We start from the raw sequence: 13,603 nt of genomic DNA, 5'->3' as shown, positions 1-13,603 counted from the left end.
GAAGATGACGTTGTGTCCACGTTAGCAGCAGAGTGTTAGCAGCGCCTGTCTCACCAGTGTGTTGTTCTCAGGACACTCAAATTCCTTGTTTGCACTATGGGAAGTAGACGAGCCGGCGGAGCCAGCGCGACGCTGGGAAACCCCGGGTCCTGCCGCTCATGTAGATGTTTCTTTGACACGGACCACCTACTCAAAGCATCGCTGCACCCTTTCACGGACACAGGATTACCTCTGACAGCAGAAATGGTTCAGGGGCCGTTTGAGGAACACAAAAAAACAAGTTCAAAGTGTTGACTTGGCCTCCAAAACTCCCCAGATCTCAATCCAGCCGAGCATCTGGGATGTGCTGGACAAACAAGTCCGGTACATGGAGGCCCCACCTCACATCTTACAGGACTTAAAGGATCTGCTGCTGAAGTCTTGGAGCCAGATACCACAGCACACCTTCAGAGTCCAGGTCTCAATGGGTCAGGGCTGTTTTTGGTGACTTAATTACTTAAATGTGGAAATTCATGAGGTGTGTGTGTGTGTATATATTAATACACTTATCTATTGTTACTGTATTACTGTTTGATTACAGTCAATTTCATTCACTCATTTTTAGTAAAGGAAGAAACAAACACTTAAGGTCAATCCATTTAATGTCTAATAGTTGCTGTTCGTGCTGTAAATGTACAATCAAGATCATCAGTTATAACCTTTGTGCATTTATTAAATCGAAAGCCAAATATAGGCCAGTGCGTGCTGTAGAAATGCAATTTCTATGTAAAATACAGTATTTTCATGAAGTACACATCCTGTAAACCAGTGGTTCTCAAACCTTTCTTGTCAAGGACCCCTAACTGACACAAATTGGACCTCGGACCCCCATTTGATACGATTTTGTCCATGGTTCAAATTACAGGGGGGCTTATTTAGGCTTTGACCCCCCACAACAGAGGCAAAACCAACAGTTCTGTGGGTCTTTCTTACCTGTCATTGTAAATATCACAGTATATTTCCCGAACTCATGCCTTATATTGAAGAATCTTGAAATACGATTTCTGACGCCCCTAAAATGGACCGTACCATTCCCTAACCTGTTAGTTGAAGGTGTTGGCTGCCCGCATCACTGGCATCGGCAGCTGCTCCAGTCCAGTGCGTCACACTAATGGAGACGTCAGCAGTTCGATATCTAGCTTCTTTAATAAACTAACTTTCCCACCTTCAGAGTTTCGTAATTAGCATTTCTTTTACTTAAAATGAGCTATGTGATGTGAGCTAGCGGACAGCCCACCCTGACATTTCATTACCATCAGGCCTCATTTCATGTTCTATGTAATTGTTAGCTGGTGCTCAGGTCTGAGCAGTGAAACTGAGGATTAGTTATGGTAGAAACACATTCTGACACCAATATAGAGTTTATTATTTCTTTTTAAGTGTTTTGTGAGTCTTTCTACAATCAGCATGATGTTTGTTTTCACTCTGGAATTCAGGAGGTTTACCTGCCCAGGTAAATGTTAAAATCCAGGTTTGTTATTTCAAATGGTTTCAGTTTTATTTATATAGCGGCAATTCATAACAAAAGGCTTCTCATTGCACTTTTTATATGAAGCAGGTCTAGACAGTTCTCTGTTCCCCAACAGTGTATGAAAGCTGCTTTACTGAACGCAGAATACATTTCATTCACAGTCAACATGAGCGGGAGGAAACGAGATAGTTGCTTGAAAAAAGCTGAAAGTTGAAATGAGAATAATTAGGAATTAAAGATGATAATGCAGCCTGTATTTTATGATCATGGTGGTTCTGGTTCGACATTGTGTGGGTCTGTTTCGGGCAGTTTTGCTGCAGAATAGTGACCTCTGACTACAAAAGACTGCACACATTAGTGAAATAAGCAATGATATTGTACAATTTGTAAAAAAAAAAGTTGTCACTGTGTAATTCGCACCCTGATTTTGTCCCAGTTTCTTCCATCTGATAGGATTTTTTTCTTTTACATGTTTAATTACAGAACGTTTATTCAACCCATGACCAAAATAGTGTTTATTTATTGTGTGACTTCTGGAGGGAATGTGTAGTGAAAATAAATGATTCCCCTTTTTGCTGGGGACCCCCTGGAACCCCCTCAAGGACCGCTGGGGGTCCCCGGACTCCATTTTGAGAACCACTGCTGTAAATGAACGGGAATTTACTGGTTGCTGAGTTCCGGTAATAATACAGTAAAAATGGTAAATTACAAGTATTTACTGTGATCAGTGTGCAGCACCATACTGTAGTGTAGTTTTACAGTACTGCTGTGTGGTAACTGTGGAAACACAAGACATTACTGCGAATTTACTGCAATTATTAGCCAGTAATTGACTGTAAAAGTACAGTAGTATACTTTACAGTGTACACAGTTTTATAGGCAGGTGGTCATAATGTTTTCACGGGCTTTTTCTCCCCCCTAACTTTCCTCTCTCTCCTCCTTCCTCCTCCCACCGTTTATTCATTTTCCTTGTTTGTGTCGACAAACATATTTCCACCTGCTGCTTATCTCCTGCGTGGCACAGAGAGTGTGAGTGAGGGCTTCTGGGAAATGCTGTTTTAGCTGCTGTGAGATAAGGCCCCACAGCGGCTGAAAGAAAAACCTCCTCCCATCATCGCATCATTACGACCTCCAACTGCGTATTATAAAACAGCTTATTTGGCTTTTCTGAATCCTGAGCCCCATTTCTTCCCGGACAAACGATTCTATTAACATTATCTCCGTTCAGTGCGACGAGCCTCAAATCATACCGTGTGTCCGTGAACGTCCTGCAGCTGTAGGTATGTGCAGCGTCGAGGTGAATAAATGCATTTTTAATGGTTTATCATGGGGTCAGCACTAAAGCTGCAGGTACAATTTGGATTGATTATTAACTAATGAACTGTGCTCAGCAGTTGTTACTGAATCTTTTTGGAGAGGTTTGTTTGGTCGTATAATCACGCTGTCGTCTAAACGAATTAGCAGGATCAGTGAAAGCAGGCTGTGTTTACTGTTTTATTGACGAGCTTCAGGACGACATGGCTCCACCTCAGAGCAGCAGAGAGAGCAATTAAAAGCTGCAATGAGTGTGGCTTTAATCTTAAGAGCGCCTCTGAATATATGTGTATCCGCTCATACTCCTGCTGCTTACAATTAAAGTGATTAACGTTATCAGCGAGCTGTCGTTGCTGCCAATTATCAATTAATCACTCGCTAACAACAAATGCTGACAATGTCGCAGAGCACCAGGGGATGTTGTTCCACGTCTTGTTTTGTTTGACCAGAAATATTTAATTTACTGTCCTGTAAAACCGAGAAAAGCAACGAATTCTCACATTTAAGAACCTGAAACCATCAAAAAAGTAATCAATTAACTTCTTCTGAGCGACTAATTGATTAATTGTTGCAGCTCTAATGTGGAGTAACGATCCCGTCCCCTCCTGTTCACATGTCCAAGAGGGTATCCTGTCCGTCCTGATTTCCTCATGTGTCTCCCCTGTCTAATCCCCCTGCCTGCTTTTTATCCTTGGGCCTTTCTCATTTCCCAAAGTTCCTGCCTCTTCGACTCCTCGATCCTCGCGGCGCATCTTAGGAGGAGGAAACAGGAATCCTTTCCTCTGAGTCGTCATTTTAAAGCGACGTCAATTAAATCTGACCTGTCGCGCAGCTGCATCACCTGTGCGCAGGATAAGCAGCTGACGATGGATGGATGGATGGACCGCAGGACTCTACTGTTGGAATGACATGTGCAGACTACATGGGCACTATTATTATTATAACATGAAATACAGCAGGTCAGTGCTGAACGCTCTGGTTGTTATTACAGCCTAATAATTTGGCTACAGCAGCTGAGTGCTCTGTTTTGTTACGATTATAGCAATATCAGCGTGATGCGCAGATCCGCTCAGACATTAACTGAAGTCCTATACCTTCATTTCTTGTGTTATATTGATGTACTGGTGTTTTCCTTGGCGATTTACAGTCAGTCATTTAAACGTTTCCATCTGTGCAGTAATGTCACAGCAAATATGGTGGGACAAATCAAAAAACCTGCAGTAATAAACAGGACAGAGAGAGGAAACAGAATTAAACCACGTTTAGCCTCTGATGGAGCTCAGCGTTGATCAGGAGGACGGCTGCTTTACTCCAAACACTTTTACTGTATGAAACTGGACCTTTTGGATGTGCAGAAGAACACAGAACATGCTAAGGGCTTTTATTGTGGCCAGCCTAAGGCCTTTTATTGTGGCCAGCCTAAGGCCTTTTATTGTGCAAGCTTAAGGCCTTTTATTGTGCCAGCCTAAGGGCTTTTATTGTGGCCAGCCTAAGGGCTTTTATTGTGCAAGCTTAAGGCCTTTTATTGTGCCAGCTTAAGGCCTTTTATTGTGCCAGCCTAAGGCCTTTTATTGTGGCCAGCCTAAGGCCTTTTATTGTGGCCAGCCTAAGGCCTTTATTGTGCAAGCTTAAGGCCTTTTATTGTGCCAGCCTAAGGCCTTTTATTGTGGCCAGCCTAAGGCCTTTTATTGTGGCCAGCCTAAGGCCTTTTATTGTGCAAGCTTAAGGCCTTTTATTGTGCCAGCCTAAGGCCTTTTATTGTGGCCAGCCTAAGGCCTTTTATTGTGCAAGCTTAAGGCCTTTTATTGTGCCAGCCTAAGGCCTTTTATTGTGACCAGCCTAAGGCCTTTTATTGTGCAAGCCTAAGGCCTTTGACAGATTTGTGAACAATATTTGAGAGAAATAGGCCTTTTGTGTACATAGAGAAAGTCTTAGATCTTTGAGTTCAGCTCATGATGAATGGGGGCAAAAACAAAAGTGTTGCATTTATAATTTTGTTCAGTGTACATATTTTGAAATGTCACCTGCCACCTTTTACATAAATAAAAAAAAATCGTTTTGAGGGAGTATCTCAAAATTGAAACCTGAGTAACAGTACTTTCCCTGATTCTGTTTTTGTTTCAATCTTTTCTTCTTCTCTCTGTTTTAATGAGCAAACCTCCCTCACACACACAGTTATCAGATCAGTGTGAACAGTTAGGCTGTGTAATCAGTAGAAAATAATTACTTACCCATTATGCTGAGATGACACCCTCTGAACAAGAGCTGCAGTGTGAGAAAGAGATAATTTGTTTTCATGCTTAAATACATTTTACATACAAATTATTAAACTTATGGCTTCTTCGTATTAAAAGTCATTGTCTGTGACTCCTAATGTAAATTTACTTCAGTTTCATTCTTCGCTTTTGCAGGAAAGTTATAAAAGACTTTCAGTTCAGTACAGTTTTAGTGTACTTTACTGGAGTATTTCTACTCCACTACATTTAGTAGTTTCCTCTCCACTTCTTTCTCCTCGACCTTCGTCTCCCTGTTTTGTCCTCTCATCATCCTCTTCTTTCTTCTTCTTCCTTGTCTTTTGTTCTCCTCCTCCTTCCTTCATTTCCTCTCAGTATTTTACCTGTGGAGGCAAGGCCAATCAGAGCCAATTAGCATAATCAGATGGTTTTTTTTCCGTGTCATCAACGAGATAGTTAATTACTGAGAGGCTGGTGTGTGTGTGTGAATTAATTTTCGTCTGTCTGTTAAATCTTGTGGTTTTTATTGCTCTGAGCCCTGAAGTGAAAAAGCCATTAAATCTGCAGCAGGTAACTTTTATGATCATTTATTTTGAGGGAATAAAAATGAATGAGTGAAGATGAGTTCTCTGCTTTACTGCTAATCAAAAAGGACAGGTGGAGCTCTGTGCTGTCAATCAACACCAGCCAGCGACCCGGGGGAGGAACTGTGGGGAGATGGCGTTCTGCACGGCTCATCGGAAACCAACAGGTCCTCTAAATTAAATGACTAAATAGGTGGTTTCCCTCCAGAGAGACGCACAGAGGTGGTTTTATGCTCGGACGCACCCATCAGGCAGCCCGTCCTCACAAAAACAGATGTATAGGTTGATTATTTAGCAGCTTACTATGACCCATATTTAATTTTGTTGTTAGGCCACAACCTCTACAGGTGACGTAGTATAAAGAGTCCATGTGAGGAGGCAGTGGGGTGGATGGATGAGTCAGCTAAACTCAGGAGACCAAAGTTCGAGTTCCATGTGAAAGAAAGTCAAAGGTGACGTGTTTTAGGTTAAATGACGTTTTGTAGAATGACCAAACTACGACCGTTTCACAAGGTTTAGCAGGTGTTAAACGTCATGTGACTTAGTTCACATGACTTACATAACGTAGTGGAGCAACACATTCTCACTCCCGGCTCGTCACATGTGGACGCTTGGTTAAGACCCCTTGGCGTCGCTTGTAAACGCCCTTTAGCGTTGTTTTTCAACGTTTCAACATAAATTTTAAAATATCTATCATAAATTGGTGCAGAAACTTTCACCAGAATGGAGAAAATGAAGTCTTTATAGATCTAAATTTCCCCCAGACCTCCCCCCGCTCATATAACTCAGCATTGAGGATCTCTTTAAAACACTGTTTGTGCGTATCGTGACTCTCGAGAGCTAATCCCACCACTTTTCAACACAATCACTCTGTATTTTGCTGTTTCTTGTTGTCGGTATGTTTTGACTTTAACGTTGTTTTGTGCAGCACTTTGGTCGCCTTGTGTTTAAATGTGCTCTGGAATAAAACACTTAGTACAATAGAACATTTTGAGCACTTTGAGGTGGTGATGGCGCAATGGATGAGATATCTGCCTTTGATGTGAGAGACCCGGGTTCCACCATCGTGTCCCTGAGCAAGACACTTAACCCCTCGTTGCTCCAGAGGCGTGCAACCTCTGACATGTATAGTAATTGTAAGTCGCTTTGGATAAAAGCGTCAGCTAAATGGAAAAATGTAATGTGTAGGGCTCTGCGGTCAAGTTAGCAATAACAAAAATGCAACGTCCGGTTACACTTTCAAAATAAAACTCCTTGCTGTGAAACATCGCAATTTGGTTAGGTTTAGGAAAACACTGGTTTGCGTTAAAATAAGTTACGTTACCTTCGTTATTTCAATAAAAACATTCAGTGTTGACTGTTTCACACAGGAAACTAACACCGATATCCGACACCTACTTTTAGCTTTCAGGGCTTCCTCCTGTGCGTTACAAACGGACGCCAACGGGTCTTGACCATGCGTCCATATGTGACGACTTGGGAGTGAGAACATGTCAACTTATGGGGCTCAGGAGGTAGAGCGAGTGGCTTGTTAATCGAAAGATTGGCGGTTCAATGCCCGTCAAACCAGCAACACATCAGTCCGTCTCTCAGTGTCTGACTTCCTGTCTGTGGCTTTCAGCTCCGAGCCCATTGGTTCTTTTTGAATACATACATCGCACACCTTAACAAAAATACAGTTTCATGTTTAGAAAGAAAGTAATTCACTATAACAGCTGCTGGATGCTGTTACCAGTCCCGCCGGCCGAGCATCCATGTAAGTAAGCCTCCGAGAACCTCTTCATCACACCTGGCTCACTGTTCACAGCTTGTTTCTGCTGCCCACAAGTGGCTAAAAATATCAGTTATTGCAGGTTTAGGTTGGAGATTGGGATTGGGCCCGTGAGTGATATGAGCCAAACCAGATAGTTTCAGCATGTGAAACAGTGTTGTGGTAAGACGGGGCGCAGCAGCAGAATAAGGACGAGGTTTTATATGTCAAACATCAGGGAATATCTGGTGGGGTTACAGTAATGCCCACCGTAGATGCTGGGGAGCTCTAAAATCCTGGAAACAAGAACCAGAGTTTAAAAGTCCAGTGAGCTCAATCAAACCTCTCTTTGTGTCTCTGTGCTGAAAAAACACTCACAGGTACAAACCGCCCATTATTCTCTGGGGTTTTCCAGCAGAGAGGCTAAAGAGCAGCTCAGCTGTTTCACAAGGTCATCACATTTTCCGGCCAGTCAGTGAAGGCGTGCTGGCTTAGTGGACGGCAGAGAAAAGAACTCATTAAAATACATTTACATGCATGAAACAGCAGGATTGTCTTTTGTTCTGCAGAGTCTGCAGCGCTGAGCTGTGACCTGCTTTACTGTCCTGTTACATTTACATTCATTCATTTAGCTGATGCTTTTATCCAAAGCGACTTACAATCGCTATATATGTCAGAGGTCACACGCCTCAGTCCCTCGCTCAGGGACACATTGATGGACGCGTCACAGTGGGGAAGTGAACCCGGGTCTCTCACACCAAAGGCATGCGTCTTATCCACTGTTCCATCACTACCCCTCCCATCACTGCTGGGCTCATTGTGAGTCCCCGGGGGCGAAACTGCCGGCTAACAGATCAGATACGCTCTCCTGCAGGGACGGTGGTCTGAGAGACGAAATTACAGATAAAAGTTTATCATGAGCTAAGAAAGAAGTCCAGATATTGTGAGACTGCGTCGGCAGCGTTCAGACTGAGATAATGAAGAGAATTCATGTTTACAATGAAGACTTTGATCAGCTGATGTTCTGTGTGCGAGCTCAGATCCACCTGGGTTGAGGTTGGGTTGAATTAGTTTGGGGTTGACTTTAGGAGGTGTGTTTTGGTTTTGCTGTCTTTAAAATAAAATCTCCCTGGTTGAGTCCACGTGGCGTCGATCCATTTTCTGCTGGGTCCAGGCTGCAGGGCTGTAGGAGCCCAGATGTCCCTCTCCCCGGCCCCATCCTCGAGTTCCTCCTCCGGGATCCCGATGTGTTTCCAGGCCATGTGGGATTTATAATCCCTCCAGCGTGTTCTGGTTCTGGGGCCCCACATGTTGGCAGATATTGAGATGCCAGACTTTGAGAATTAGTACCAGAGGAGACTAAACGTGGGATCAGATGGATGTAAAGGTTTACAGTTTGTTCTTACACTTGGTTGTAATGCACCTGTAAACATCTGCGACGTTGTTGATTGTTTTTCTCTATTCTTTTATTAGTCTTATATAACTTGCATTGTCTTTTCCATATTTATATATTTCAACTGTATGTTTGTCTACGTGTAGCACCAAAGCCAATTCCTCAGATGTATAAAACACTACTTGGGAATAAAGCTCCTTCTGATTCTGATTCTGATTTTAAAGATCAGTGGTTCGATCCCCTGGTTCCTCCAGTCTGCATGTCCGAGTGTCCAAGATACTGAACCCCAACTTGCTCCAGAACGCCGCTCCATCAGTGTATGAATGTGACGAAGTGTAAAACCCTGTTTACTGCAAGGATTGTTCTACCTCACTACTGTACATTAGTCTGCAGTGTTACGCTGACAGCACTCCTTGTGTTGCATGGCCCTGTGTTTTGTTAATTTCTTGTGGCAACCTAATTTACAGTACGTTTGCCTAAATGCGCAGAGCTTTGGTGGTGCTTGTGTTTGAACAATGAGCTCACTGAATGCATTTTGTGGCAAAGCACTGAAAAGTTCTCCAACGTTGGATCTTCTCCTGTTCTGATCACAGAGCAGGTTTACAGTCCAGCAAACAGGAAGTCAGTGTGACTCTGAACACACGCAGAGGTCACATGACAACATGAGCGTTACACACTGCTGAAGATCACAGGAGAACATTAAGACAGTTTCAGCAGATGTTCACATGGAGTTGTTGCTGCATGTTTTTCCACTGGCAGGTGTGTGTGTGTGTGTTTTCCAGAGGGATTGTGGGTAGTGTGTAAGTGTGTGTGATGGAGTTTAAGTGAGCTGCAACAAGAGGGTCTGTGTTACAGATGTGGGAATTGGGATGAGGGCTGCACCAGTGCTCTTACTGTAATGGGACTGAAGCTGTGTGTGCAGATGAATCAGGACACAAGAGGATTTTTATTTCCCTTTTCCAGTTTTTAAGCCTTTACCTCCGTCTCCACCTGACGATGCTACTTGTGGTGGAAAATAAAGATAAGACAAAGAAGAAGGAAACAGTAAAGCACCGACAGGAGAGAAAACATGTTGTGACATCTGAAAAATAAGTTTTTTTCTTTTTATCTAGACTTAAAAAGAGTCAAATAAATAAATAAATAAGGAGTTATTTCCAAAGTAAACCTGCTCAGACAGAGGAGAGCAGATCTGTGAGGGGAAATGTGAACTCTCATCCTGGTTCTAGCTTTGATTGTTCAGTGATATATAAATATATATATATATGTGTGTGTGTGTTTTGAAAAGCTTTATGTCATAAAATGCTTCTCTTTTTGTATTTCTCATCCTGCAGCCAGGGTCACATAGAGTCCATTTACACCTGACATGTGATCTGGATCAGGAGATGTTAAAGCGATAGTTCAGGTTGTATTGAGGTACTTATACACAGTCCGTGTATTACCTGCAGTAGACGGTGGTCAGGTTGGAGAAACAGAGAGTTGTACCGGCAATGTACTGCTGTCAAAACATATTTTAGCCCACGGAACAATATCAGTGGCGCCGTTATACAGCAGGCGACCAAGTTGCTTTTATCTGAAGGAATATAGACGCTCTTTGGTTGAGAAAATGAAGTTCCAAAGGAAATTACTGTCTGACTGCAAGGTAAAGATCTCCTAAACACAGCGTACACTTAAACTGATTGTTTTAAATTCTTTTAATGGCGGCTAAAACACGTTAGCTGCGGAGATCTTCCACAACAAGGGTCCACATCCTGACTGTCGCAGGTCCGGTTTAGGCAACAGAAGCACTTTGCTGTCACTGCTGCCTTTTTCTGTTTTAAACCGGACCACGATCTTTCTCTAGCTGCACCTAAACATTGACATCAAATAGTTTAATAATGCTGTGTGTGGTGTGAAGTGAATAGATCAGATGTTTAGGGAGGGACGTATAGAGTCAACATGCTGCATTTGTTAATTAACAGCATTTTCTCCTTGTGTTAATAGAAAACCTAATCAGGTCTGCCATTATGTTTCCTTCAAAACATTTGTTTAGAGCTAAAATTTCAGTAGTTAGAAGAGGAACAGATCATGTTTTAAATACTAATTGTCATGGTCTTCTTCGTCTTTTGGTTGGTGCAGCTTGTGTCCGAGCAAGTGCGTCACGAAGTGGTGGGAACATAAGCTCTGGACAGAAAACTCAGAGCAGAGTTTTTGGGCTGGACTTTGGGATTTTTCACTTTACAAACCTGTTACAGGTCTGGCGGACATTCCCCAGTAAATTTCAAGCATTAAATACTTAATTTCCTGCGTTCTGGAGAAATCTACTGCAGCAATTTATGTCTTAAAGGAAAACACAAAGTTTAGGTGACATTTAAAAATATAAAAACATAACAGAATATAATGCAGTCATCAGCTGCTTGTTTTTTTTATCTTAAGTTACTTTTTTTGAACAAGGCACATCTGCATCACGTCTGCTGTCGCCCTCACCTGAAAACCTGCCTCCACTCACAACAACAACATGTTAGTATTTCTCCAACCAAGGAGCAGCCTGTCTGTTGAGCATCTGCCAACTCAGGCCGGCCAAACATCTGCAGCGAGAGCCGGCGTCTGGCCTCTTCTCAGGCGCTAACAGAGAGGCCAGGGCGCATACTGACCTCTCATTGGTTAATTAGCAGGAGGTGACAAATCTGAGGCCTATGGTTCCAGGCGGTGGAGCGTTATTAGACTAAATGCAGTCTGTGACTCAATCGCTGCAAACTGCAGTGGTCGGCCTGAACCCAGAAACACAGCAGCAGACTCACCTGCTCAGATAACACAGGGTTTTAAAAGGGGGAATATCCCCAGGATCTGGCAACTCCTGATAGTTCTGCTAATATTAGGAGAAAAAACAGGAGAGAGGAACACTGGAATGGGTAGAAATATAATTATACCCTTCATCTTGTATATCTGTGGCTTATAAAGGGCTTTAACATGATAATTAAAAATGACTAAAATAAGAATATAGGACCAAAGACAGGAGATATTGGTGCAACTGTTGAAGCAGATCACATGTTGTTGGTGCAGAAGAAGCAGAAGGCGAGGCGAGTTTATATTTGTGTAGCACATTTAGTTCACTGTATAATATTGTACATATCCACATTTATTTTATTATAGTCTTAGATTTTTATAGTTTCTTATATTCTCTACTTACCAACTAATACTATTATGTCTATTATTTCATTTATGTAAGTAAGTAAGTAAAGTTTATTTACACAGCACCTTTCATAGATGGAAATCGCACAGCGCTTAAAATGAGCATAAAATGAGATAACAACATTGGACAGCCGTAAAACCCTCATAGAAATAAAGCCTGTTTGAATAAGAGCGTCTTCAATTGCTTTTTAAAAGAATCATCAGAATTCAAACGACGGATTATTTCCTTTATACCTTGATGTACAAACGAGTATCTGTAACAAAGTATTCTGAAGATGACGACATTTAGACAAGGCAATCCAAAGTGCTTTATATAAAACTTAAAAGCAACACACATTTTGTAAAAATCAGTTTAAATTTAGTAGGGACAGTGCACATGAATAAAACATGACTGTTAGCCAAAATACTATTTTTCTACTGTAGTGCCTGGATAGGAAATATAAAAGATTCATTTAACATTTAATCATAAATTACGAGAGCATGCAACAACAATGAGATAAAAGAAAATATTTATCCAGACATTGTACTGGATTACTTGTTAATACTACAATTTCTTTTCCTCAACATTTCTTGTAGCTGCTGCTCGTCTCACTGAACTAAACAGTTTCATCACACTTTTTTAAATTATTTGATCAAAGCCATTTTTATCTAAGTTGATCTAATTTTTGTGTCATTTAAAATAAGCTATAAGTTTTTTTTATAGTGTTGAATTTATATATTTAGGCTCCCCTTAATGTAAATATACATATATATGTATATTTACATTAAGAGGAGCCTTATGATAAGTTATGCAATAGTTTAGAGGGAAAGATTTTTATAGTTTTTGGTTGAAGTAGTGAAATGCTGGATTAGTATGTTTGGAGTAAGACGCCCCCCCCGGTCGCTTTGCCCCTTTATGGTTGATCTTGGTCACCAATAACCAACCAGCAGCTTCACTATCAGAAAGTCTGAGGTAAAATTCTGAGGTTATAAACTCACATATGCTCACATTTCTGGTTAGCTGGCAAGCACATATTTTACCTCAGACTTTCTGCTAATGAAGTTCCAGCAAACTCACTGTTTAAAAGTCTGAGAAATAAATTATAGGAAAGCTAATAAGATAAGGCAAGTTTATTTCTACAACATAGGTCTATAATCCTCACGTTTCCTTACGTTTATTTTATCTGTAATTTGCACATATTACAGTGATTTTACACCATGTGGAATATGCCATTTCCCTAAAAAATACATTTGATTAAATACAAATTAATGTGTCAACTGTAGCTATTTATTTTACTTTATAATATGTTGCCCTGAGCATGGCCTTCTTAAAGATACCAAAAAATCTATAAATTGTTCTTTAATGTGTCAGAAAATAGACATTGAGCTTAGGGTGCCACTAGCTGGGAAAAATGTCGTTTCTCTTAAAACTTACATTTGATTAAATTTAAATTAAAAATGTAGGTATCTATTTTACTTTATATTATGTTACCCTAAGCAGGGCCATTTCCAAGATACAAAAAAACCCTATAAAATATTATTTTATGTGTCTGTGTCTGAGCTGAGGGGGGGGGGGCGTCTTACCCCACTGTACCATACAAGTTATTTATTGCTAATATTGGGCAATAAAACTTAAAACTTATCAAATAGATAGATAAATACTTTAATATT

This window comes from Micropterus salmoides, unplaced genomic scaffold (assembly GCF_014851395.1).
Source record: "Micropterus salmoides isolate LMB-PRFRI ecotype aquatic unplaced genomic scaffold, ASM1485139v1 Ms_hic_scaffold_21, whole genome shotgun sequence".
NCBI classification, from domain to species: domain Eukaryota; kingdom Metazoa; phylum Chordata; class Actinopteri; order Centrarchiformes; family Centrarchidae; genus Micropterus; species Micropterus salmoides.
The sequence above is the reverse complement of the archived record's forward strand: the minus strand, read 5'-3'. Positions refer to the sequence as shown.